Consider the following 24,612-nt stretch of genomic DNA (forward strand, 5'->3'; position numbering starts at 1 on the left):
CTGCTCTTGGTGTGTGTGTGTCTATTTTCTTTCGGTAGTTTGAACACTGTGACCAATCTAAAACGAACAAAATGAGAGGTATAAGTTTACCTAAGACACATGGATGAGGAGGTCCATAAGTTTGCAAATGACATGGAAGTTAGAGGAGTTGTGGATAGTCTCAATATGGAAAAGTGCTGGAGAAACTCAATAGGTCCCATTGTTGTCCATAGCAGGCAAAGGTATATAACCAACATTTTGGCCCGAGCCATTTCATCAAAGTAAGAATAAATAGCAGGTAGGCACCTAAATAAAAAGGTGGGAGGGGCTGGGAAAGAAAGGGCAGAGGGATGAGCACAAGTCAACAGCCAAGAAGTCATTGGTGAACACTAATATGAGGGCAGGAGAGAAAAGCTGAGAATTGATCGGTAGAGGGGATAGCTCTGTAAATGAAGCACAGGAGAAAAGGAGACAAAGGGGTATTGAAAGAGAGAGAAAGTGTATGTGTGAGAGAGAGTGGGCTAGAAGAAAGGAGACATAGGGATAAGGAAAGGGAGAGATGGGGAGGGGGAACCTAATGGAAACTGGAGATACCATCTGATTAGAGGATGTTCAGATGGAATATGAAATGTTGTTCCTCCAATTTGTGGGTGGTGACAGTTTGCAGACTGACCATGGGCAGAGAATGGGGCAGGAAATTGAAATGGGTTGCCACTGGGAGGTCCCACTATTGCAATGGATAGAGCAAAGGTGCTGCCCAAAACAATCTCCCAATCTGCACCCAGTCTCTCCATAATGGGAGCACTGGATGCAGTAGATGACCCCTGCAGGTTCTCAAGTAAAATGTTGCTGAATTGTGGTGAAGGAGGTGGTATGGGTGTCATTTTCTGTAGTCACAGATGTAGGTGTCAATGGAGCAATTGGTAGGAAGGAAGGACTGGTTGGGGAGCCACAGAGGGAGCAGTCCCTGCAGAAGGTGGAGAGAGCAGGAGGGGGAAAGATGTGCTCGATGATGGAATCACATTTTAGGTGGTGAAAATTATAGAGGATGATATGTTGGGTGGTAGCTGATGGGGTTGCATCTGGGGACCAGGACAGATGTGCAGGAAATGGGAAACATGTGGGTGAGGGCCAAGCTGATAGTAGTAGAGGGGAAGCCATGTTTTTTGAAGAAGGTGGACATCCTGCATGATCTTAGATGGAAGAGTTTGTCCTCGGAGCAGAAGCAGTAGAATTGGAGAAATTGCTAGAAATGAAATGAATTCTAACAGGGGAGAGGGTGCGAAGAAGTTTTCTTAAGGTAATTATGGAAGTTGGAGGGTTTTTGGAAAATGTCTGTCGAGAATTTGTATCCTGACATGGAGACAGAGAGATTGAGAAAGGTGTGACAGAGTATATAGATATGTTTATGAGAGAAAAATTGGGAAAGGTTTTGGGGTCTTCTAGGCTCGTAACAAAGGGAAGAGTGTTATTAGAGAATGACTAAGTGAATTTGAAGTCTAGTTAATCATTGTACAAGTACAACCCGACAAAACATCATTCTCCTGTTCTTGGTGCAAAACACGCAGACACACAACACACATATAGACAAAAAATAAATATGCAGGACTAGTATTAATATATACAAAGAAATAAATATTGTTTAATGAATACAAGTGTCTCAGAGTGTGAGCAGTTCCTTTGGTTGTTCAGCATTCTCACTGCCCATGGGAAGATGCTGTTGAACAGACTGGTGGGGGTGGCTCTGATACTCCTGTATCTCTTCCCCGATGGGAGCAGTTGAAAGATGCTTTGAGCAGAGTGGAAGGCATCCTCAATGATTTTGTGCAGCCTCTTCAGACAATGATCCCAGCGATCACTTCGATGGTGGGGGTGGGAAGGGGGAGGGAGGGAGACTTTAATGATCCTCTCTGCCACTCTTAAGGTCCTGTGGATTGAAATCTGATCAATTTCTCTGCAGCAGTCGTACCATGGTGTGATGCGACCATCCAGTGTGCTCTCAATAGAGCTCCTTTAGAAGGTTGGCATTATGGTTGAGGTGGAAGTTGGCAGCAACATGGATAAAGTTGATGAGCTCATCATGGGTGCATGAGGCAGCACCAATGTAGTCATCAATGAAGCAGAGGAAGAGTTGAGGAACCTTGAGTGCATTGGCACATAGCATGTTTGGAAGGTTATCATAGGCTCCAAAATGCATATTGTAAGGTAAAACATCATGAGATGGGAATGTGTAGGGAGTTACCCTGTACAAGGCTGTAACAAGAAGGGGAGGTGTCCTTGTACTCCTGTTAGGTAAAACATCATGAGATGGGAATGTACGGGGCAGTAACAAGATGTGAATGCATCCTTGTACTTACAAGATAAGAGAGACATTGATGGATTGAGAGGCAGGAAGCTAGCAGGGAAAGGATAGCAACAGTTTTAGTCATTGGACAAGTAATGATATGATGATGTTCTAAGCACATATCCAAGGGTATAAAAAATCACCATTTTGCTGATAACGGCAGAATGCATTCTCCGACTAACATGTTTAGTCGCAAGTGTTACAATCCGGTAATAAAGAACAAAGAACCCTGATTTCGACTCAGCCTGGTGTTTGTCTCACTCATTCATGAACAAAGCAGACCTAACAATAGTTAGGTGGAAAAGTGACAGATGGAGTTCAGTTCAGAAAAGTGTGAAGTAATACACCTTGGAAGATTGAGCCTGAAGACAGAGTACAGGATTCATGGCAGAATTATTGGCAGTTGCTGCAAAAATTGTTAGGGTGGTTAAGAAGGTGTTGACTTTCATTAGTTGTGGGATTGAGTTGTGAATCTGCAAGGTAATGTTCCATCTCTATAAATTTCCAGTTAGACCACACTTAGAGTACTCATTTCTGGTCACCTCATTATAGGAAAGATATATGAGTTATCACCTACGGCTCCTAGAACGCTTCCACCAGCGTTGTCTCCGCTCCATCCTCAACATCCATTGGAGCGCTTTCATCCCTAACGTCGAAGTACTCGAGATGGCAGAGGTCGACAGCATCGAGTCCACGCTGCTGAAGATCCAGCTGCGCTGGGTGGGTCACGTCTCCAGAATGGAGGACCATCGCCTTCCCAAGATCGTGTTATATGGCGAGCTCTCCACTGGCCACCGTGACAGAGGTGCTCCAAAGAAAAGGTACAAGGACTGCCTAAAGAAATCTCTTGGTGCCTGCCACATTGATCACCGCCAGTGGGCTGATAATGCCTCAAACCGTGAATCTTGGCGCCTCACAGTTTGGCGGGCAGCAACCTCCTTTGAAGAAGACTGCAGAGCCCACCTCACTGACAAAAGGCAAAGGAGGAAAAACCCAACACCCAACCCCAACCCATCAATTTTCCCCTGCAGCCACTGCAACCGTATCTGCCTGTCCCGCATCGGACTTGTCAGCCACAAACGAGCCTGCAGCTGACGTGGACTTTTTACCCCCTCCATAAATCTTCGTCCGCGAAGCCAAGCCAAAGAAGAGGAGATTTACCAGAAACCTGTCTGGATTAAAGAACATGTCTTATGAGGAAAGGTTGGGCAAGTTAGGACTTTTCAGTGCAACAGGTGATGTGTAGCATTAATGGATATATATAGGATTATTAGGGATATAGATAAGGTGGACAGCTACCAACTTTTATTCTCGTGCAGCAATGATCAATATCAGATGACATCTATTTAATTTGAGGAAAATTTAGGGAGATATGAGAGGTAGGTTGCTTTCAGAGTAGTGGGTACTTGGACTGCACTGCCAGTGGTTGTGGTTGAAGCTGATTTAAAAACAAGAGGGCATGGGTAAAGATAAAAATTTAAATGCTTAAAGGGAACACTGGGGGGAACTTCTTCACATGGAGAGCGGTGAGAGCGTGAATGATCTGCACGTGAAGAGGTGAATGTGGGCTCTATTTTGTCTTTTCAGAAAAATTTGAATAGGTACATTGAAGGGCTGAGTATGGAGGGCTATGGTCAATGGGACTAGGCAGAATAATAGTTTGGCATAGAGTAGATGAGTCAAATAGCCTGGTTCTATGCTGTCATGTTCTATGGTTCAATGGTACTAATAGACTCATAGATAGACACATGGATATAAGAAAAATAGGTGGAGGTAAGTGTTAGATTGATGTTAGGATTGCTTTACATGGGACAGCACAGTATTGTGGTTGAAGGGCTGGTACTGTGTTTTACTGTTCCATGTACTCACTGTTCTTAAAGTGCTCAGGGCATAAAAAAGGCAGAGCTCTGAAAAACGGGAGGGAGGGAGAAAGGGAGAGGAAGGGATGGATATTGCAAAATTCATTAGTAATACCACTGAGCTTCACACTACCCTGTGGTTCTGGAACGATCCTGTTCCCTCTTTACCCAAAGAACATGCCTGCTTTTGGAATGATTATTCAAAAGATTCTTCTGGTCCTTTTAATTCTTATTGTTAAATCTCCCATCCCATTCCCATCATTTCAGCATCCATTGCTTAAGCTGCAGCATTTCTCAGTAGCTGGAGATCTGCTGCTTGCGTTGAGGTGAGCACTTTTAGGAACTATATGCTGAATTCGCAGAAGTTAGACTAAATATCTGCAAATAGAACAACGTCTTTATAAGAGCCTGAACTGGACATAGGAAATTTCAACATCACTGTTCCGGTAACAAAACATTTGAAATATGTGCTATTAAAAAAAATGCTTTGAGATGGCAGAAAACTTTATTATAAATCCTTTTAAATCTTGTAGGTCACTTTCTAGGCCATTACTTCACCTGGGTTCCCAGCAATGGTTTGGAACCTACTCATGAGTCAATTCTTTAAGTCATGCAAAGCAAGCTTTGCAGGTGTTACAAAGGTGGCCAGAGTGACCTCAGAATCTCAGAAGTGTACATTGTTCAATACCAAAAACCACTCTGTAAGTACAGGATCCTCCATGTATTGGCGCTTCAGAAGCAACGAGGAACTGGAATCAAAATCGTGAATTTGTGATCCATCATTAGATTTCTGATTTTCAATTATCAAAGAAAATCCAACATTGTGCACAAATGAATTTTGCTTGCTCTCCACCAAACATCCTTGAGTTCCATTAGCCTGCGCTTTGTTTTCCAACTCATAAAGAGGCATTTTCTCTTGTCGCTCATCATCTCTTTTTTATTTAAGTATCAGGATCAAAATTTATTGTCATGACTATGTCACAAAATTTGTACTTTAGTGGCAGCATTACAGTACAAATATAGTTACATTTCCAAATAAATAAATAGTGCAACAGTAGGGGAAAGTGAGGTGGTGTCTGTGGTTCATTGTCCATTCAGAAATCTGATAGCAGAGGAGCTATCAATAGGTGTTCATCTTCAGGCTCCTATACATTCTTTCTGATGGTAGCAGTGTGAAGAGGGCATGGCTTTGATGATAGGGGTCCTTGAGGATAGAGGCTGCTCTCTTAAGGCACCATCTCTTGTACGTCCTTGATGGAGTGAAGACTGTGATATTCCTAGCCAGATTAACAACTCTCTGGTTTATTTCCCTACACCTCCATACCAGTCAGTGATGCAACCAGTCAGAATGCTCTCCCTGGCACACCTGAGTCTTTCGTCCCTGGTACACCTGTAGAAATATTCATGAGTCTTTCGTGACATGTCAAATTTCTTCATACGCCTCTGACAAGTCTTCTTCTTGATTCCATCAACCTGGAGACCCCAGGATAAATCCTCTGAGATGTTGACACCCAAGAGTTTAAAGTTCTTGACCCTCTCCACTACTGGACCCTTGATGAGGACTGGTTTATGTTCTCTTGATTTCCTCCTGGAGTCCACAATCAGCTCCTTGGTTTTGCTAACATTGAATGCAAGGTTATTGTTGTGACAGTACTCAACTAGCTGATCTATCTCCCTGTTAGCATCTGTATTTCTGCAGATGGTCATGGTGTCATTGGCAAATTTGTAGATGGCATTAGAATTGAGCTTAGCCATATTGTCATGGGAGTATAAGTGAGTAGAGCAGTGGGCTATACACGGATCCTTGAGGTCTTCCTGTGTTGATATCAGTGAGGAGGAAAGAGAGTTTCCAATTCGTTCGGACTATGGTTTTCCTATGAGAAGGTCAAGAATCCAGTTGCAGAGGCCCAGGTGTTTAAACGTTGACCAGCACTGAGGGAATGATGGTGTTGAAGGCTGAGTTGTTGTTGATGAAGAGTAGCCAGATGTATGTGTTGTTGTCTAGGTGATCCAGTGCTGAGTGGAGAGCTAGTATGTTGCACATGCTATGAAGCAATTGCAGTGGTAGGCAAATTGCATATCGTCCTGATCTTTGCATAGGTACATAACCTCACAGCATTTCATCACAGTACACATGAGTGCTACTGGATGATAGTCATTGAGGCAGCTCACTGGGATGATTGATGCCCTTTTGAAACAGGTGAGAACTTCCGACGACATGAATAAGAGATTGAAAATGTCTGTGAACACTCCAGATAGTTGGTTGGCATATATTTTAGGTGCCCTGCCAGGTACGCCATCAGGGTAAAGGTTTGCCCTCTTGAATGATGTTCGACATTGGCCTCAGAGACAGATATCACAGAATTGTGTGCCTCTGGAAGGATTCTTGTAGGCACTGTTGCGATTTCATTCTCAAATTGACCACAACAGTTGTTTAGCTCATTGGGAATGAAGCTTCACAGCCATTTATGGTGTTCGGCATCACCTTGTAAGATGTAATGGCCTACAATTCCTGGCATAGCTAGTGAGTATCTAACTCAGACTCTAGCTTCCCTCAGAATTGCCTCTTTGCTGCTGAGATAGCCTTCCCCAGGCCGTACCTGGACTCCTGTAGATCTCACCTTCAGCAGGTTGTGAGACCTTTGATTCATCCATGGCCTCTGTTTGGGGTACACCCAGTATGTTCACATGGGCACACAGTCACCCACTCAGGACTTGATGAAGTCGGTGACAATCATTGCATATTCATTCAGGTCTGAGAATGAATCCTTGAATATGGTCCAGTTCACCAATTCTAAGCAGTCCTGAAGGAACTCCTCCACCACCTTCCACCATATTTTATTTCTTTTCTTTTTAAATTATTTTTATTGAGTTTAACATAAAAGCTTACATACAGAGTTTTAGAAAAGAAAGCACCTAACAAATCATTTGTACACAAAAAAATAACCAAATTTAAAAAAAGCAGAGAAAAATAAAAAAACTAAAAACTACATCTAATCTACCCCCTCCCTCTAATCAAGGTTACCATCATACTTCCACCATCTTCACCATTGGTGCTGTAGTCCTCAGTGTCTGTTGTTTGTCAGTAGTAGAAGTGCAGCCAGGTGATCAGTCCTCCCAAAGTGCGGTTGTGGGATGGCTCGGTCAGCATTCTTCATGGAGGGGTAGCAGTGATTGTGTGTTTTGGCTCCTCTCATCCTGCAGGTGGTGCATTAGAGACTTCTTCAGGTTGGGCTGGTTGAAGACCCCTCAGTGATCAGAAGCATCAAGGTGTGCTGCCTTGTGACTGTCTTTGACCACTCCATCAAATGCGTTCTGTCTTCTATTGATTCAAAGCAAACAGTTTCAGCCCCTATAGTCTATTCTTGAAACAACATTCTCTTATTTCAGGAGTCATCTCATTAATCTTTTCTGGACTCTCCCTAATGCTCTAATGTAACAACCACAATTGAATGGTACATTCCGAATCATTGTTTTATAAAGGTTTGGCATGACTTCCTTTTTATAGAACCTGCATTGCCCAGAACTTCAAATATTCATTAAATGCTTTTGTAAGCAGCTCTTCCACGTATTATAATTTGTGCTTATTTTCCTCCCATGTTCCTCCGCTCCTGTGCCCATTTTAGAATGGTGTCCTTTTTCTATTTCTCCTCCTTACTCTTCCTTGCAACGTGCATCACTTCATGATTCTTTGAATTAAACTTCATCTGCCATGTATCTGCCCATTCCACCAGTGGGTTATATCCTGTTGTAATCTATCATTATCCTCTTTGCAGTTCATAACATTTGTATTTGTACCATGTACAAATTTAGAAATTGCAATTTACACCAATGTTTAAGTCAATAAGAGAAATAAAAATGCAGCTGCCTCAAACATCAACAAGCTCCACTGTTCACTGTCCTCCCGCCCAAGAACATTTACCATTACCCTCTGTTGGTTGTCACTTCATATCCATGTTCTTAATGCCCTTTTTATACCATAGAGTAAAATAGTCATCCAGCATAGAAACAGGGAACTGTACTTGCTGACCTATTTGCACTAGTCCTATTTACCAGTATTAGTAATCAAGGGCTCATGTAGATACTTCCAAAATGTTGTAAGAGTATCTGGTTTCTCCATATGCTTAAGCAGGATGAGAAAGTTCTTCCTGAGAAGCCCTTTTCGCTTTGACTCTAACCCTCTGCCTTTTATTTATATCTCTACCAGTTCTCTTCCAAAAATAAAATGATGCCACTTCTGCGGACCTACGGAAAGTGGGGAGCGAATTCTGAGTGCTGCCCTGTGGGGTCCAACTGCTGTTGGCTCCGGACAGGCTTTAAACACCCTAATAAAGGAGTAGTCCCGACGGTTTGTTTTATAATCCTGCTTCTGGCACCTATGATCAGCAGTGACCATGAGGGGTTGCAAACTCCGGGGAAGCAGAGGACTGATGCCGGGCACCATAAAACTGGGAGACCACCCCTCTGTTTGAAAAGGGAGAAGCAGAGGAGATGACCCATGGGACAGTGACCATGTGGCAGACCAGTGAGGGGTTCTGAGGCTGAAGAAAACACAGGAGGTGGGCTGACGGTAACTCGAGGTAAGGTACCTACCTACATAGGATGTGGGCTACTGGCAACTGTGGTCAAAGGACTCACACCAGGCTGTGGACTGCTGGAAACTGGCACAAAACTGGCTGAATTGGAACCACGATGTGAGAGGGGAGCTGGAGGTTTCCAGATCAAAGCAGAGGTGTGCATCTGGAGCTCGGTTTGCTGATGGTTTGAACTGAAGGCTGTGTGTTTACAGAGGCTACAGGAGTGCTGGAAGTGAGCCATGGACATGCAGGGACACTGAAGGGACTCTCTTTTGCTTCTATTTCTCTGGCAGTAAAGGGTGATGGGCGGATTTTGCTGATAGTGAGTCTTTGTCTGCCTTTGTCTTTAAACTAAAGGAAATTTTGTATAATATTATATTTTCTCTTTTATTTTATCTTATTACTTGACAATAAAATAATCTTGAATCTTAGCCTTCTTCACTCAAAGAGAAGAAGGGTATACTATTCAGTCTCTCCTCATAATTGACATTTCCATCCCAATATCCCTCTCTTGTTGGTCTATGTTCTGGCTCAAGAACCTTTCCTGGACACACATTAAAACATCTATCTGCTCTATACCTTTCACACTAAAGCAATCCAAGTTAAAATGTTCTACTGCCATAACCCTACTATTATTATACCTCTCCATGATTTTTCTACATGTCTGCTGCTTTATATACTGCTGACTGTAAGGACGCCTGTGATACACAAGAAATAGGAGCAGGAGTCGGCCATCCAGCTCGTTGAGCCTGTTCTGCCATTCAGTAAGATCATGGCTGATGAGATGATTGGCTTATCTCCCCTACCAGCCTTTTCCTCATATTCCTTAATTTGCTTAATTTGCTTAATTTAAATAATTTCCCCCACTATGTAAAAATCTATTCAGTCTTCTTAAATATGTTTACTGAGGTAGTGTCTATTGCTTCAATGGCAGTGAATTCCATAGATTCACCACTCTCTGGGTAAAGCAGTTCCTCCTCATCTCCATCCCACATCTACTAACCTGAATCCTGAGGCTATGTCCCTTAATTCTAGTCTCCCCTACCAATGGGAACAACTTACCTACCTCTATCCTTTCTATTCCTTTCATAATTTTATCACATTTCCATAAATTCCCCCTCATTCCTCTGAATTCCTCTCATTCCTCTAAAGTCCCAGACAATTCAATCTCTCTTCTTAAGCTAACCTTCTCAAACCTGGAATCAATCGAGTGAATATTCTCTGCCCTGCCTCCAAGGCCAGTATTACCCTTCCTCATATAAAGAGACCAGAACTGCACATAGTACTCTAAATTGCAGCCTCACCGGTGCCCTGCACAGTTGCAGGATAACCTTCCTACTCCTAAACTCAATCCCTCTAGCAATGAAGGCCAACATTCTATTTGTCTTCCTGATAGCTTGTTGTATCTGCAAACTATACTTTTGCGATTCACGCACCAGCATTCCCAAGTCTGGCAGCATGCTGCAATTGCTTGCCATTTAAGTAAGAATCTGATCTGCACATCCCTTAGAAAGCAATCACTCTCTTTTTGTTTCTAATCTCTAACAATCTAACTCTTGAAGAGCCTTCCAGAATATCAACCCTCCTTATTGCACTTGATGCCCTCAACCTTCACATTTAAAGACTCTGTATCTTGGATTTCCTTTCACTTTGCCAATAAACCTGTTTTTTAGGAAGTCTGTAAACGGCTTCTTTCTTATCCACTCTATTCATTACCTCATCAAAGAATTGCTGAAACAGATTTTGCCCTCACTAAATCTGTACTGTTTACATTTATTCATTTCCTTCAAGACAACTATTAATCCTGCCCCAGATCAATGATTCTAAATACTTTTCCATCAATAAATTATATATTCTGTGCCTGTGTAATTTCTTCTCAGTCTTCCCATAAGACCTAGGAGCAGAGTTGGGCCATTCAGCCCATCAAATGTGCTTCACCATTAAAATCATGGCTTGTGTATTTTTTCTTTCAACCCCATTCTCTGCCTTCTCCGCATAACATTTATGGTCCTAACTAATCAAGAATTTATCATCTTCTGATTTAAATCCACCCAATAACCTGGCCTCTATAGCAGATAAGGCAACAAATTGAATAGATTCACAACCATCTGACTGAAGAAATTTCTCCTCTTCTTTGTTCTGTATTCTTTTATTCTGAGTCTGTGCCCTCTAGTCATAGATTCTCCTACTCTTGGAATCAGAGCTCATTGAATGTTGACTCTTTCATCCCTGGAATAGTTATTGTAAACGTCCTCTGGACCCTGTTCAACAGCAATACACTATTCCTTAGATATGCGGCCCAAAACTGCTTGCAGTACTCCAAATGTGGTCTGACCAACATCTTGTAAAGTATCAATATTACATCTTAGCTTTTATATTCTAACCCTCTTGAAATTAATGCTAATATTGCTTTTGCCTTCCTTACTACCAACTCAATGCACAAGGATTCCCTAGTTCCTTTGAATCTCCACTTTCTGAATTCTTTCCCCACTGAGAAAATTATTTTTTAATTCCTTCCATCAAAGTGAATTTCCCTACTCTGTACATCATCTGCTACTACTTTTCTCATCTCCCAATCTATCTATGTCCCACTGCAGACTCAACACTACTTGCCCCTCCACCCATCTTCATGTCATCCACAAACTTGCCCTCAAAGGCATCAATTTTGTCATCTAAATTCAAGGTTACACCTCGTGCAGAATTATTCCCTCAAAATCCAAGGTTGCAACCCAGCCACTTCTTGAGAATTGCCAGCCAACTTTATCAATACCTCTTTGATATCATGTTTATTATATTCAGAGTCAACCATCTCCTCCTCTGCTATTACTTGGAAGCACCCTCTTCTTTGTGGAAGACAGATGTAAAATACTAATTTAACTTTTTAAAAATGTCATTAACATTATGTTGGATTCTTCTTAAGAATGGACTGCTTTACTCACAGAGCTATGGCATCCAGCAAACCTAAAGAGGTGTGATTGGGCTTGCCCTTAGAATGAGTGGCCTCTTTCTGAATGGGAATTGATGAGTGTGGTCTAATCAAGTGTGAATATCAGTCCCTTTCTTATATTGCTAATAGATTAATAACCAGATGGTTCCAATTGAATATATGTGATACTACCTTATTTGGACCTTTTTTCTGATGGCATTCAATGACACCTTCGTACCATTCCTTGAAGCTTCAGCCTCAAACGTCTAAAGCTGTGTGACCATACCTGCTGTCATTTGTGTTGTCGCTATGGGATTTCCAGGATGTCCCCTATTTCCCCCCCACCAGTGCTCCCATCTGCACAACTTTCCACGCCTTCCATTCATCTTCCATTGATAGATTTCCTCTTGGACATGATACTTAAATAATCAATTTTCATTTACAGGCATCTTATAATTTGGCCACAGTTCATGCAAATCTTCATGTAATACACAAAAGTGCTGGAAAAACTCAGCAGGTCACCCAAAATCTATTGGAAGTATTGAAATCTCAGACCCGAAATGTTGGTGACTCTTTATTCTTTTCACTAAAATGTTAAATGTGTATTTTCTAGACCAACAATAGGTGTTAATTGGATGTGATAAGGGACTAGGTAGAATTTGTCATGTCTGTGCGAAGGGAGACAAGAAATGAAGAGAATGTTGGTCTGGATTCTTCCCCCATTGTTTGAATTCTGCGGCTCTCTGATATCTCCTGCTTCTACCTTTTCTGATTTTTCCTTGAAGAGGGGCTCAGGCCCAAAACATCGGCAATATATCTCTGTCTCCTATAGTTGCTGAATAGACCAGCTGAGTTCCTCCAGCATTTTGGTGTTTTTATCCACACCTATAATTTCAGAACCTTAAATAAATGTTCAACTGCTCAGTTTAAATAAAGAGCTAAATTTCAGCAATTTACCTCAATGCATCCTTCACCCACCTGTTCCGTGCCATCCAGTATGTTGTTGAGCCATCTGATTTGAAACAGTTTTCATTACGGTTTATGCTGCTTGTTTTGACTGTAATGTGGGTTGCAATATATTGGCAGATTGCATGACTTTGCAGTAAAAATTCACAAATTATCACATATCTGATATAAAACCTGTTTGTCTCTGGTAGGTTGCATAATATTGATTGCACAACATACAATTAAAGCATGAAGATGGCATGCTGCTAACAAACAAGGAATGGCTTCAAATTTGTTTGGAATATTTGATGTAGGGCTTCAAAAAAATAAATGAAGTAATAAATTACATTCTTTGTAATGAGAGTATTTTCCTTTTTATGCAGACATAAAAACAATTGCTTGTTTGAAGCCACTTTGAAAAATATTTTCATGTTTTTATCAAACTAAATTATTTCAAGAAGCAATTAGAAATTGACGTGATTTCTTTTTATTAAAGTATATAGTGTTAAAAAATCAGCTATCCTTGTGGAAAATGTCTTTTAAATCTGGAAATTTCATTATGTAACCATCTGAATGAACTAGTATTTGAATCTGAATATTATTCATTCAGTCGCATCATGTATTAATGCAATACAGATTGGAATCAGTAGATGAATATTGAATTGTATGGAAATGTTAGATAGAAAGCCCAAATCAGTGAAACTAAATTAGTTTGGATGGAGTTCAAAGTAGTTATCTATGAGTTAATCCACAAGTCATCGTAAGCACATGCAGAACAGCGATCAAAAAAAAGAATAGTGGGATATTGCCCTTTATCGTAAGTGATTCAAAGTTGAAATTAATTAATTAATTTTTCTGACTTTAGGAAGCTGTGATCAGATTTGGGTAGCAAATTTTAAGAATAGTGAGCATGCAAAAATGTTTTGGTATTTGGTTTGCAAGATTGAGTAATGATCTAACCACGGCCTTTAAAATGTTAAAGCACTGAGAATGTAAAAGTTTAGGGTGTAAACTTAATTTAACAGTTTCATGATGGTAATCTGGAAATATATTCAATAACACCCAAAATATTTCTACAGCTCGTGTTTGCATATGTGCGTGCATGTGCATTCCTGTCAGCCAGATAGTTCTCATCTTTGGCTTGTTTTAAATGGAAAGCTGACGAGCCATTAAGTTGTCCAGGCTTCGTATTGTCAGAGCTGAGAAGAAATTCTTCAGGACTCCACCAGCATATATTACCATCCATGTAAGTGCGGGGAAGCTGTCCACTTATCTTGAATACTATCAACCTGCATTCTGCACCACACTAATACTGGAGTAAGATCCTGTGATAACAGGATCAACATAATCTGCTTAAGAAAATTTTATCTTCATTTTTTTTATTGGAAATAAACAATATCATTGAAGATTTAATTAAATGCTACAAAAATATCTAGTTACATTTGCAATTAAAACAAAATATATTGATTAAATTGCTATGACTGGTGATGAGACACTAGAGCAAAAGATGCCTAACAAATTAATTTTTAAATGCTTGAGACACACAGGAGAGGGCAGTTGCTGGAATCTAAAGTTAAACCTAATCTCAACAAGTCAAGCAACATTAGTGGGAGGTAAAGAATGGTCATTGTTGCATGTCATCAGGGCTGGTATAATGAGTTCAGTATGGGAGGGGTAGGACTGGGGTCAGTGGGCATTGGTGGATCAGGAAGGAAAAAAGAGACAGAAGCAGTTGGTTGACTGATGCCTGATGAAGGTAAAGGAAAGCAAAGGGGTGAGGTAGAGGATGAGTCATATGGGGTGGAGTGAATGATAGATCAGGCAAAGATTGCTAGCACTGGAATCTGATAAGAGAAGATGATAACATCTCTGAGGAACTGTCCTGGGGCCTCCATGTTGATGCAATCATGATGAAGGCTCATCAGTGGCTATAGTTCTTGAGGAGTTTGAGGAGATTTGGTATGTCACCATAGACTTCTAGTTTTTACATTGCACCATGGAAAGCATTCTAATGGATTGCATCACTATCTGATATGGAGGTGTCAAAAAGCATAGGACAAGAAAAAACTACAGAGAGTTGCAAACTCGGCCAGTGCCATCACAGACATTAGTCTCCACTCCATCGAGGACATCTACAAGAGGTGGTGTCTTACAAAAGCAGTTTCTATCCTTAAGGACCCTCACCTCCCAGGCCATGCCCTCTCACACTGCTACCATCGGAAGGAGGTACAGGAGCCTGAAGACCAGAGCAGGACAGCTTCTTCCCCTCTGCCATCAGATAATAAATCGCAGACACTATTTCACTTTCTCTTATTTTTGAACTCTGTTATTTGTTTTTAAATGTAATTTTATAGCAACATTTGCACTTTAATGCTGTCACAATGAATTTCATAATATGTTCATGACTTTAAATTCTGATTCTGAAACAAGAAAGCCAACAGATGCAGAGATTGTAGTAAATACACAAAAATTGTGTAGAAACTCAACAGATCTCACAGTGTCCATAGAAGGCAAAGTTATATAACCAATATTTTGGGCCTGAGCCCTTCATCAGCATCCTACACATGCTACAGGACCTGCTGAGCTTCTCCAGCAGTTTTGTGTATTTAATAACGTGATAATAGGGGTATAATAATAGTCCAGAGGGAGCTGGTGGAGAGGGGAGTGTAAGTGGAAGATTCCAATGGGGAAAAATAGGGGTGGAAGAGGAAGGAACTAAAGAAAGGGAAATAAGGATAGGTAGGTGTGGGAAAAGGGAAATAAATGGGAAGAGATGAAGTGGAAGGTAATTCATAATTCAGTAGACTCATTACCTGAAACTAGAAAATTCAATATTCATACCACTGAGCTGTAGACAGCATAGGTGGAATATGAGGTGTTGTTCTTTAATTTACATTAGCCCTCAGTCTGGCAGTGAAGATGGCTCTGAACAGACAGATCAGTGTGGGAATGGGAAGAGGAGTAGGGTGGAAGGTGGAGGTTAAAATGGATGCTGCAGCCCTTTGTTGTCTCCGCTTATCACTTCCCACTTATGTCATCATCTGCACCTTTCCCTCTCCCACCTCACTCCAGCTGTCAATCAATCCCTCCTCACCTGGATCCACCTATCATTTGTCAGATATTGACCCATCCCTCCTTTTCAATTTGTTATGTTATCTCATCTCTAATCTTTCAGTTGAGATAAAGAGTAAAGAGTCGCAACACTGGATGACCATTCCTCCACAGATGCTGCCAAAATGTTGAGTTCCTTCAGTAGTCTCTTATATAACTCTATCTATTTCTATCACTTTAAAAAAAAATCTTCAAACAATATCATTTAATCATTTCTTTATATCAGAATATAAAGTGGATTTAATGCAACTGAAGAATAACTGTTCTCTAGAAATATAACCATATAATCATTTATGGAGTGGAAACAGGACATGTTGGCCTTTCAAGTCTGCTATATTTCCTCAAAAATTATCTAAATTTTTATTTCTGTGCAAAAAAATCATACAAATTACTGGGAGCAATTTGAAAGCTGATGAAATAGTCTCAAGAGAATGGTTCCTCCTCCAATTATTTTAATGGTGGATTAATATTTATCTCTTCTGCAATACTGAGTGTTTATGGATTTTATCACAAAGCAAATCCATAAGGAACACTTGACATTTCAGTAAAGAACAGGAACATGAAAGGAGACAAGTTATTCTGCACTGGAAATTATGACATTATTTGTTGTGGCTGGACCACTGAAAAATACCAACAGCAACTCAACAATAACTCCCATTTATATAGCACCTTTTGTATCTCAAGAAATATTATAAAGTAAAACCAATTTAAGATGAGCCAGGCAAAGAGAAGCTTGGGGAGATACCCAAAGGTTTAGAGAACTAAAGGGAATTATAAAGATAGAAATGGGGAGTGAGGTCAGGTCATGGAGTGTTTTGAAAACAGAGGACAATTTTTAAATGGAAGAATTGATTAACTGAGAGACAATGTAAATCATTGTCTCTCTGCGAGTGCAGGCCATTACGGCCTACAAAGCGAGGGAAAATACTAGATGGCTGTGATGTTTCATTACCCAATGAGCTGAACACCTTCTATGCCCGCTGTGAGAAAAAGAACCAAACAGTGCCGACTAGAATCCCTGAAAAGGCTGAGGGCCCTGTGATATCTGTCTCTGAGGGCGACATAAGAACATCACTCAAGAGGGTGAACTCTTGCAAGGCGTCAGGCCCTGACAGCGAATCTGGCAGTGTACTGAAAATCTGCACCAAACAACTAGCTGGAGTGTTTCATGGACATTTTCACCCACTCATTGCTGCAATAAAAGGTTCCCACCTGCTTCAAAAAGGCATCAATCATTTCGGTACCCAAGAAGAGTAGTTTGAGCTGCCTCAATGACAACTGCTCAGTAACACTGACTTCTACTGTGATTAAATACTTTGAGAAGCTGGACATGGCCAGAATTAACATGTACCTAAGCAAAGACTAGGACTGCTGCAGTTCACCTATCGTCATAATCGCTCCATAACAGACGCAATATTGCTGGCTTCCCACTCAGCTCTGGATCATTTTATACATATGGCTGCTCTGCATCGACTACAGCTCGGCCTTCAATACCATTATTCCCTCAGTGCTGATTAAGAAGTTACAAACTCTAGGCCTTTGTACCCCCCTTTGCAACTGGATCGACTTTCTCATTGGAAGACCACAGTCAGTATGAATTCGAAACAACACCTCCTCCTCACTGATTAGCAACACATGCACACCCCAAGGATTACTCATTATACACACGTGACAGTGTGGCCAGGCACAATTCCAGTGCTGCCTACAAGTTTGCCAATGACACCGCAGTTGTTGGCAGAATCATAAACGGCAATGAGGAAACGTACAGGAGGGAGATAGATCAGCTCGTTAAATGGTGTAACGATAGCAATCTTGCGCTTAATGTCAGCAAAACTAAAGAGATGCAACTTCAGGAGGAAGTTAAGGGAACATGCCCAATTCTCATCGACGGCTCAGTAGTGGAGAGGATCAAGAACTTCAAATTCTTGGGTGTCAGCATTTCTGAGGATCTGTCCTGGATCCTCCATGTTGATGTAACCACAAAGAAGACTTGCAGTGGCTATATTTTGTGGGGTGTTTGAGGAGGTTCAGTATGTCACTGAAGACTCTTATAAACTTCATCAGATGTACCCTGGAAAACATTCTGGCTGGTTGCAACACTGCCTGATATGGAGGTGCCAACTCTCAGGACAACAATAAACTCCAGAGCATTGTTAACCTGGCCTGCAACATTACAGGTACCAGACTTCACTCCACTGAGGATATTTACATGAGGCAGTGTCTTAAAAAAGCAACCTCTATCCTCAAAGACCCCCACCACCCAGGGCATGCCCTCTTCACTCTGCTACCATCAGGGAAAAAGGTGCAGGAGCCTAAAGATGAACACTCAATGGCACAAGGACAGCCTCTTCCCTGCTGCCTTCAGATTCCTGAATAATCAATGAACCAAAGACACTGCCTTACTTCTCGAGCACTTTTATTGTTATTATTTTATAGTAATGTTGTAAGATGGTTATTATCTGAACGTTTACACTATGACGCTGCCACAAAACACCAAGTTTCATGACAATAAATTCTGATTCTGATTTTGATCAAGGTCATTGGTGAACTGGACAGTGTGAGGTTAAAGGCAGCACTTAAGAAGGAAAGATCTGCTAAGAGACTTTTAACACAGTGGACACTAAAGGTAACAAAGACAAAATAATGTTTAAACAGCAGGTCGTGTGGGCAGATATGTGGTTTTGGCCCAGATATTCAGCCTGAAACTCTATTAAGTAGTTGAGTGTTACAATTCTTTGATCTGGTTATGAATAATGAGTATAACAAAGATGAAGCCACATGGCCAGGAAAGGGGGGAGAGGTGTCAGAAACAGTCCAGGTAACTTTAAGGACTAGTAGAAGTTTGGAGTGAATTCAATAGAATTGTTAAGTTCTGCATGGGTACAAGGAGATGGTATTAAAGCAGTCATCAAGTTTTTGGAGGAAGAGTTGGAGAATGGGACCGAGTATGATTGGATCCAAGACCATTCAATACACTTGACAAAAAGGTAGGAATGGTAAGGGTGCTTAGTGTGTCCATGGCTACAGTCTGGATCTGGAGGAAACGGGAGGAATCAAAGGAGAAGGTGCTTAAGATAAAGACACTTTGCATCTGTGGTGAAACCACTTGTGTATGTAAATTGATCTTATATGTTCGACCTTGCTCTCACTGGGTGGCTCATGACTGCTCCCCTTTATCCCCTATAAAGGTTGTCATGCTATAACTCTGCCCCCAGTTCAAGTCCAGGTCAGTGTGAGCTAGCAACTCAAGAGATGCTGTCCATCTGTAGCTAATAAAAGTCTTCAGTTCCAGTAACTTCAGTCTTTTGGTGAATTGATCATGCGTCAGCGCCAAGCGAAGGAGAGAGTTTAGTTGAGGGGGATTGAAAGGGTTGGTCAAAGAATTGCACCAGTTGAAATACCCAGATGTTCTGAATGCAATCCTTCAAGAGTAGCCAGAGTTTAAGATGTAATTTCAGCGGTAACTTGGCATTTTCTGAACAATGCAATAATTAGACCTCAAAGACAGACAGATGAGAGGAAGAGTGTAATTTATTTTGAATTGCTGGAGAAAACTAATTAACAGAAGTTTTAGAAAATAAGCCGTGTCACTACAAAAGTCCGCGCACAAAGTGGGGAGTATCAGATTCAGTACAAGATGCAGCATTTAAATTGTTGGTGATTAGGCTTCCAAAGTCAACCGACAGAAAGAGGAAATATTTCAGTCTCAGACTCATGTTGCTAATAGGCTGTATCATGTGAAAATTCAAGTTGCTGCTTTCAGAGAGGTCAGTATTGAAAGATGAAAGAAGCTCCAAAACCCTGAAAACCTTCACAAGAGATATTACAGTAGGTGTGGACTTACTTGCCTCAACCCAAAACTGTGTAGCCAGAGTATAAGCAGAGCAAATCAAATATCATAATGTTTGAGCTGAATACCTTGGTGATTGTCCAGAAATGAAAGGTAAAAGGAGCTGACTGTGATTCTGAAGGTGACAATGAGGAGAAGAAAAGGTCTCGTATCCACATTGAGCCACAGTGGGGCTGTGTGAAAGCAAAGGCTAAAAGATGGAAAGGTACCAACAAAGTTCATAAAATTTCTTAGCATTCCAAATATAAGATTTAAATTTAAATTAGACAAATGGCCATGAGTCTATGCTGCCCACTTTATGCCCAATTGACCTACAATCACTGGTATTTTTCAAAGGTGGGACGAAACTGGAGCCACTGGGGAAAACACACTGTAGCGTGAATAAAAGCTCTCACGACTGGAGGGAGAACAAACGTTTTTATTAGCTTATAACAATAGCTTATAGGGTCTCACAGTAGTCTTCAGAAGGGTTCTGGGTTTAGGGGGAAAACCAGGGTTATAAGTGAGCAGATGGGGTGGGGCCAGCCATTAGCACAACACACTACCAGTGAATCCCATTTCACTGCACCCACTCAGACATGGGGAGAATGTGCCAACTCCTTACAAACAGCACTGGATTTGAACCCCAGACCCGATCGCTGGTGCTGTAAAGGTATTGTGTTAACCATAAGTTATTGAACACTGTAATTTTTTTTGCAGACAGTATTATAAATGGGTGGAAATAACAAGATGATCACCAAGTATATGTAATGCAATTTGCACGTACCTGGTGTCTGTATCTGTGAGTGACCTAGAAGCATAAGCCACTGGTTTTCCATCTTGCAAGCATGCTGCACCAAGCCCATACTGCGAGGCATTACAGCATTACTGGCTTTTGGACATCGTGATATGACAAAACTGGTGGGTGTGACGTGCTTCTTTAAAGTGTTGAAAGTAACTTGTTGCTGGTCATGCCAAGTGTACTCCACATCCTTAAGTGCAAGCTGTCTCAATGGAACCGTGAGTTCATGAGTTTGGGATGAACTTGCCCAGGTAGTTAACCATACCAAGAAACCTTTTCAAGGCTGCAACATCCCCTGGCACCGCCATCTCACTGATGGCCTTCATTTTCGAGGGGTCTGCTTTCAGGCCTTTGCTGGTAAAAATGTAGCCAAAGTAGCTGACATGGTTCAGCCGGAACCTGCACTTGAAGGGGGATGAGCCTCAGGTTCACCTTTCTGGTACATTGGAGCACTTTCTTTAAATTGGCATTGTGTTCCTCTACATTCTTTCCTCCAATGTGTATGTCATCGACTATGATGGCACAGGGGCACCCAGCAAAAATCTGTTCCATGGATCTCTAGAACACTTCACAGGCCAAATTAATTCAAAATGATATCTGGAGAGATCTGTACTGACTGAAAGAAGTGCTGAATATCGTCAGTAATGACGATTTGTCATCACGCATGATCTGCCAAAAGGAGTTCTTGGCATCCGGGACTGAGAATACGGTTGCACTAGCCATTGGTGCTGCAACCTCTTCCATGGTGTGCATCAGATGGTGTGATCTCTTCAGGGATGTGTTGAGGTCCTGTATGTTAATGCATATCCAGATTTCTTTCCTGTCCTTCTTGTTGGTGACCATGGAGGACACCCATTCGCTCAGCTTTGAAACAGAAGTAATTACACCCAACACCTGCATTCTGTTCAGCTCAGCCTTGACTTTGTCCTTCATGGTCACAGGTAAGCGATGCACTGGACGAACCACAGGTCTTAGGTCTGGGTTGAGCCTCATGGAATATGTTACTGGCAGCCTCCCAAACTCGTCTGAGAAGAGATCACTGTAAACCGAGAAAATTTTCTGTAACAAATCATCTTCAGAGGGGCATACTTGATGATCGTCTCTACTAAACAAGATGAGTTCCATGTCCATACATGCATTTTTGCCAAGCAGAGGCAAAACATCCTCATGGACAATGAAGAACATCTGTAAAGTAACTGTCCTTGTAGGTAGCACCACAGCTTCACCATGCCAATGGTTTTGATCTTGGTGACCCCGTTTGCCACTAGACTTGTTGACTTGATGCATGGTTTGATCTGTTTCACTTTTCTTCGTCAACTGAATGCCTTCTCCAACATGATGTTGCACTTGGCTCCTGTGTCGACTTTCATTTCCGTTGCCTTTCCATTGACCTTTATGGTTATGAAAGCTTCATTGTTTCCCCTAATTTGTGTCTCTGTTGAGTCCACAATGTCAACCCATTGATGAAATATGTTTCTTCTATCTTGCTTTCATCCTATTCAGGCTCTAGTTGGTCCTTCTAGGTCTGTGCCTGGCATTGATTTGCTGTCGAGATCTGCAGCAACTTTTGAAATGGTTCCACTTTCTGCAGGCATGACACTGCTGGGCGAAAGCTGGTCACACTTCCTTCCTCGCTGCATGGTCACCTCTGCAGTTGTTGCACTTTGTAATGGACGATGATGTGGTTTTGTCTGGGTGACTCTTCCTCCTGGTCGCTGGCCACTATTTTTTTGCAGATCCCATCTGGACTGCATTAACTTTCATGGTAGTTTGCTGTCAGGAGGCTAACTTCTTGCTATTCTCCTCCGTCATTTCATAAATCAGACAGGTAGAGATGGCCTTCGCTAATGTTACATCACTTGTGCAGAAGCACCTTCCTCATGCTGTCATAAATGTCACAGATCAGCATATCTCTGATTAGTTCTTCTGAGTGCAATACAAAGTTGCAGATCTTTGCTCTTATCTTTATATTGATTTGCCAGGCTTTTGATTTCTTGTATTAAATTTGTGCCTTTCCATCGTGATATTTGTCTGTGGATTGCACATTTCTCTAAATTCCTTTTTCAAGCACTCAGGGTCCTCTCTTGATTCTGCTGGACTGAGAATCAACTCCCCTTTATGCACTTCACTTGCATAAACAAATGATCTCTCCCTCTCTATGGCTTCTGGACCTGGCAAATTTAATGAAATGTATGCTTTGTTGCGGGCAGGCTTGTCACTATGCGTTGCCATGATAAATATATCATACACTTGTTCGAAAATATGCCAGTTCCCGGCAACATTCTTCTCAAAGATGAGTGGGCCAGGTCATCTAATCCATCTGCCATGGCGACTGGTGCAACATGGTGCTGGCTCTTCACTTGCAAGTCGACTGTGATCCCTCAAGGACAGGACGCTCGCTACCCACTTCAGAAACCATGTTTGTTGATGAGTAATGACATGGACTCGAGAGGAGAGGTCATAACAATAACTGTTTACTACTATCTACAAGTAAGTGAGAGCTCTGCACATGGTGGCTGTACCATGCCTGGACTCCGTTGAAATCCAGCCTGCCAATCTGGAGCTCACGCATGTGCAAACCTCTACTGTGAGTACAGTAGCTGCAACACGATTACAGTGGGGGCTGAGCGACTGGTCTACGTGACGAGCGCATCAAGGACATATTACCATGACAACCTCGCTCTACGACATTGTCACTTGTATCTTGTATTACAGATTATTTTTAAACAGACCTGATTACGGAGTGCAATCCCAATAAAACATAATAAAGGCTGGTTGACTTGGCCAGTTTTCTGTAATTCCTCAACATCTTCAAACCTCAAGCTTTAAAACGAATGGCAAAGGAGAACAAAGGTAGTGAAGTGGGAATGCAGCAGAATCAAAGTGGAGCATGACTGGTTCGGGCAACAGTTCAACTGTGTCCAAATATGACAGGAATGGGCAAGGGATGACAACATCCCAATTCCATGATCCGCATTAATTATTAAGTTTGATTGATTGTGCCGTGAATATTCATTCTCCTGCATCCGATATATCACCATGTTTGCATGTAAACATGAAGTCTTGGGTCGCAGGCTGATGGCATCATCATGACGTCATCGGCCCACCCCCAGCCCGCCGCTTGCAGCGGCAATACATTTATGAAGCAAGGTGGAGCACTCTGCTCTACCTCTGCCACAAGCCTAACGAAGGATCGGAGTCAGCATCACAGAGCATTTATGAGGGTAGGGTCAGCGACGTGAGGGCAGAGAATCTCTGCCTTTAAGTTCGCAGTTTTTTTCTCTATAAAAAGGCCTATAGATAGAGAGGAACTTTTTCTTCCAGAGGTTTGTCATTCTTTGCAACTTCTTCCCCCAGAGACTGTAGAGAAGACCTGGTTGAATATATTCAAGGCAGAGCTTGAGAGGCATTTGAATAACAAGGGACTCAAGCATGTGGGAAGAGTGCAGGAAAGGAGTATTCAGGCCAAGAATAGATTATTCATGAAGCTATTGAATGGCAGAATAGGTTCACCTGGTTTATTGATTATTTTCTGCTCCTTTTTCTTACTATCAGGCATACTCAATTCCACTTACATTAAAAATAATACTTTAATACTTAATGCTTACCATAACTCACTAGATTTCCTGAAACATAAGCACCTTTCAATCAGTGAACAGCCAAATGAGAATGAATGCTGTAATCTGAGTATGAAAAGGCTGAAATGTCTCTATCCATGGTGTGTCTCTCTAGGCCTTTTATAGTGAGAAAATAAGTGAGTGTAAAGGTGGATATTTTCTGCCTAAACATCGCTTAAATTTCCTTCATAAAAGCTCAGAGGGCAGATCCAGCATGCAAACTCTGACCTGTCCTGAAGATACAGTCAGGTGGAGCTCGGCTGTTCCACCTCCTCTGTAAAGGCATTGCCACAAGTGGCTGTAAAGGGATGGGCTGATGATGTCACAATGGCACTGTCAGACCACGACCCAGGAGCCACTATCCAGGGCCCCCATGGTGGTTGGTGCTGGGGATGGCTCAGGGTGCCATAGCCCAGTGTGCTGCTGATCATGGAGGTGCCGAGGGCTATCGCATGTGTGTCTCACCACAAACCTCGGTCATGGTTCCAATGTTGATCACATTTTATTAAAATACCTAAGAGCACATTAAATACCACAAATGGCAGAAAATCAGATCAATTGCAAAAGTAAAATAACCCAAGCTGCCATTTGGAAATGTCAGGCAGAAGAGTTGGAAAAGGAGC

General features: G+C 41.7%; 1 long non-coding RNA gene across 1 annotated transcript; it reads right to left on the reverse strand.

Moving 5' to 3' along the window:
* Positions 1–4,403: 4,403 nt before the first annotated feature.
* Positions 4,404–24,305, reverse strand: LOC138760143 (uncharacterized). Its single transcript, XR_011355461.1, has 3 exons — positions 24,218–24,305; positions 7,208–7,504; positions 4,404–4,560 (listed from the first exon to the last, which is right to left on the reverse strand). It is a non-coding gene; the product is annotated as an uncharacterized lncRNA (long non-coding RNA).
* Between the last annotated feature and the right edge of the window lie 307 nt (positions 24,306–24,612).

Source organism: Narcine bancroftii, chromosome 4, assembly GCF_036971445.1.
Source record: "Narcine bancroftii isolate sNarBan1 chromosome 4, sNarBan1.hap1, whole genome shotgun sequence".
In the NCBI taxonomy this organism is placed as follows: Eukaryota; Metazoa; Chordata; class Chondrichthyes; order Torpediniformes; family Narcinidae; genus Narcine; species Narcine bancroftii.